General features: G+C 29.3%; 1 protein-coding gene across 1 annotated transcript in view; it reads left to right on the forward strand.

Moving 5' to 3' along the window:
* The window catches only part of LOC106457497, a 73,504-nt gene that overhangs the window by 26,537 nt on the left and 42,240 nt on the right, over window positions 1–4,727 (forward strand). The window lies entirely within an intron of this gene.

The raw sequence follows: 4,727 nt of genomic DNA on the forward strand, positions 1-4,727 counted from the left end.
TTTTCTGACAATTTGTTATATAATTTAAAAAGTTTTGCTTTTGAATTAATCAGATTTCATGAAGAAATGAATAGATTGAGTTTTATTTGAAGCATACAGGTTTGAATGAAATTATGAATATGCTATAACATTTAAAAACAAATAAGGTAAAAAATTCCAGTTGAAAAAAAAATACAGCCTTAATAAAGATAATGTGTTATTTCCTGAAAGGGGACCTGGAGGGATCACTTGTTTCAATCACTACAATAGTGTGTTGTCTTGTAATTCAACCAGTAGATACTAAAGTGATATCACATAAGAGATACTTCATGTTGCAATTTGTACTGTCATAATGTTGGTAAAACATGTACATGCCGTGAATCACAAGAAGGATTATGCACTCTGTAGGCTACAACACAGCATGACATATGAACTTCAAAAGCAAGAAATAAAAATACTTGTTACTCTTAATTTTGGTTTTATTTACTCCTAAAACAGAACACTTTTGGGGATCCTGTGGAAGTACATCTAATACAAGTAGGACTTCAATAGTTCTAAGCTGGTAGTAGGTAGTAGGATGGGAGCTATACTTATAATATTGGTTGGGCTTAGTATAGTGATACGTTAACATCCCCCACTAATATAATGTAATCTATTATTTTTTGTTGCTTTTTTGTGCATGTCATGATGTCTTTACAGAGTTATATTCGAAATTTATTTAGATAACTTTATTATAAATGTGTGTCAAAAAACTTGGCATTCAAATGTAGTTTATAATTAAAGAGTTTAATATTACATAAGTTTTAATTTATTAATGTTCAATGGAAATATTTAAGTCTCTAAAAATTATATCCGGTATTGCTGTGTACTGAGTTGTAAGAGCAAAACTGGTGGGCTTCAATTTGTAAAGGATACTGGACTTTGAATGAAGTGGAGAATAGCTGTAGATTGTATGTCTGGACAGAAAACACCTTTTGAATCAGAGCATTCATAATGTCATATGAAAAAGTCACTTCAAATAGGAGATTTATAAGGAGTCACTCTCAGGTACTGTAGGGTTGTAATTTCCATCTAACAGCTAGAGCTAGGTAATTAACTCTATTTAATCGATTACTTATAAGCATATTGCGTCTGTTAGTATCAGTTAAAATAATGATTAGTCAAAATTATTATGAGATCAATTAACAACCAGAAGGCAATGAACTAATCAAAATTAGTGATTTTTCAGTTATTCCAACTATCCAAGTAATCAAAATAACCCAATTATGATTTCTTCTTGCTATTTTCAATTAATTCTAGGTTGTTCAGCTTAATCTGTTAGTGTCATGTCTCATGAAATTAATCAACTAATTGAAATTAATGTTTATTATTCCTAATTATTACCATTTATTCTCACTTGAGACATGGACAGTTGGAATAATAGATTATTTTAGCCCAACAATTAATCAATTAGCAAATTCTATTGATCACCCAGCTCTAGTTATAAAATTTTTGGGAAGTGCCATCTGCAGATAACATGTATATTTTCCTTGTATTTGCATGTAATTAATTTTTGTAGTATAAAATATGGTTTCACCTAGCCTTAGTTGAGCAGGTGATCTATATATCTGTAGATCATTGCTAACTTGTCTATTTAACTCTTTCTATACAGGTCAGAGTTGAAAGGCCATGTCATCTCATTTGTTGAATCGCATTCAAAATTTTATTGAACTACTATTTCATGAATTTATGTCAATAAGTTTGGTATCAAACTGTAGATTATAATTCCAATTTTAGAACTATACATTACTCAATTTGTTAGATTAAAAGTAAATATTAAAAATATGCAGAAATTCATCGATTTTTGTGTGTCGTGGTATTTTGAATACAGCACCAGTTCAAATTAGATGTTTGTGAAGTCAAAATACCAAGTTTATAGTTTCATGTGAATTGGAAACTCAAATTACAGATATTGACAAGCTAGAATATAAAATAAGGAGGTCATATCTTCTGTATTTGCTAAGATATTGCTCACGTAATAAATAAAATATAGTGGCACCCCATTCACCTCCTTCCATTTTTGGAAATGCTCCCTTATAAACACTTACTTCTATATATGACATGAGTAACCAATTGGAAGGTCAGAATGTCCCCCTAGTGGTTTTCTAAGCCTTTCTAACATATCTAGCATCATTTCTTTCTTGTAAATCAAGATTTCAATGAGGTAGATTGTGTCTTTAGTCTGCTCGAAATTTCATATTTTTTTAGACCCAAATACAGCTTAGTTACTACGTTTGATAAATTATAGTAGAATTCTATGGTACTGATGTAGTAATTTATGATTTTTTAGTTATTCAAATATAAAACCTAAAAAAATATTTTGTTTAATGTCATCCACGTGCAAAATTTTTAAAGGCTTAACAACCTACATTAAGTAGCAACTGAGTACAAAAGTCATAACTAGAAGAGATAATTGTTTGCTTTACTTCTTTATTTACTGTTCTATATTTTAGGAAAAATAACTTTAAGAACTTATTTCAAAATAGCAATAATCTATATACATATATAATGTATAATGATTAAAATGTGACTATTTTACAATATACTAGTCCATTAAAACACAGCCAAAACAGGTCACTTTGTGAAGACTAAAGGTCAGTTTTATATTGTTGAATACGGTACAATGAGTGCACGTGAGCCTTGTCGTTGTAACTTCTGTATTGTTAGCCAGGTACGGGTGATAGGTCATTATAATAAAAATAATAAATATATATATAAATGTATAATGTTATGAGATTTAAGCTATTTCATCTAAACATTTATGTTTTTGTGTTATAATTTGTGTTCATTCTAGAATGGAAGATGCATAATTTATGTTTATTTCCTAATTTTTTATGGTGGTTACGAGATCGGTCAAATTTACCGAACCCGTACAGAGATTAATTACTAAAAATAACAGATAAAATATAAAGTTCTTTTTTAAGAAACGTTTAACTATTTGGACATCATAGAGATTTTGCATGTGAAATTTTGAAATATTATGATGCATAAAAGTATTTTTAATGTTAAGATGACAATTACTTTGCATGATAGATAGGCAAGATGTGATATAAAAAAAGGCATGATAGAAACATTGCTTTACAAACCTTAAAACTTAATAAAAAAATTAGTTATTTTATGTATGAAAGCATTGTAATGTTTACTGATAAACTGCTAAATCTCGTTAATGTTCGCTTACTGATTTAAAAGTTATAGCATGAAAACTGTAACAAGCACAAAATGGTTATGAGGTCGTTCCTACGGAGCCCTGGTTGAAAGAGTTAATGGGGCTTTGTTCAGGTAAAACTGAAGTAAAGTGAAAGTGATATTTATTGATTACCTGACAGTAGAATGATGTAGTCTGTTCTTTGATAGTATGTAAAATATTTTTCAATAGTGTTTGAATTTTTTTTTTTTATTCTTGGATACTTTATTCTTGCATACAGAAACAAAAGTATTCCACACTGACTTTCCTTAGACATGCTCTCTTGGCTAACAAAATTTGGTTAAGAAAGTTGATGATGGGTTTCCATAGTGTTGGAAAATTTGTGAAAAATTATACCTAAAACGATTTAACTTGTTCAAGTAGCACAAAACAATTTTCAAACTGATAAGTAAACAATTTTCATAAATATGTTGTGTATTATAGGTCTTAAGACAATAAACCTACATAATATGATTCAACTCAGATCAACTTTGGTGAAATGATTATCATTTGAGAACATTTTCAATGAAAACTTGGTGAAGTAGCAAGACAGTATTGCAATATTGCATATTGTCAAAGAATAGGAACTTGTGTTTCAATTAATGTTTCTTTTCTCATAGTAGTAGTGGCAACTTTCTCATGTTTTTTTTTTCCAACTGGCTCACTATAGTCTGCAAATTTTTAGAAGCCATGACATTTGTGTAATGAAAATGAGGTTAAGTATCACACATTAGCAGGCCTTGGAGCAGATGAAAGCTCATCCTCACTGTGTTTCAAATTCCGACATTAAAGAGCTTTTCTTTCAAGTAATTATCATTCAATCATCTACCCATCTGACCTGTGAATAGGTATTGTCCACATTACAATAAGTATGCTATATATAAAAACTAAAGTGTTTTGAATGCTCCGGTGTGCATCGTTGTCACTTGATTAAACCAACTATAAGAATCGGGTAGGATGTGGCATTATCAATTGAGTCAAATGTTATTACAGAACATGTGTTATATTTCATACAATTGCCTCTATATGATAAGTTTGAAGATTAAAAGAAATCATACGTCAGTGAAAGCGTGCATATTAATTGGGGTGCTGGTGTTGTTCTTGTAATGATTGATACTGAAAATTGTTAGTTCACATTTTCTATAATTTCTGACAATATTCACTTAGGTTACATTTTAAGATGCTGGAAATATATAGTTTTAGAAATGTGTATGGCATTTAGTTGAGGTTCAACAGTATCTTTTTTTTTGCTTATTATAGTTTTATACAAATTTTAGTACATTTTCGGTTTTATTGATTATACATTTAGTAAAATACACACATAATGCTCTTCTCTTTGCTAGTATACATTGCATACACACACACAGATAGAAAAAATTTGGGAATTACACTACAAAAATATTTATTGATGGTTTATAAAATTTGAGGACAAATATAATATCATTGGTGTTCCACTGATTTTTCAAATCTTTTTAATTAGAAAGAAGTGTTCATGCAGAAATAATGGTAATCCAATATTATTCAA

This window comes from Limulus polyphemus, unplaced genomic scaffold, assembly GCF_000517525.1.
Source record: "Limulus polyphemus unplaced genomic scaffold, Limulus_polyphemus-2.1.2 Scaffold17, whole genome shotgun sequence".
NCBI lineage: Eukaryota > Metazoa > Arthropoda > Merostomata > Xiphosura > Limulidae > Limulus > Limulus polyphemus.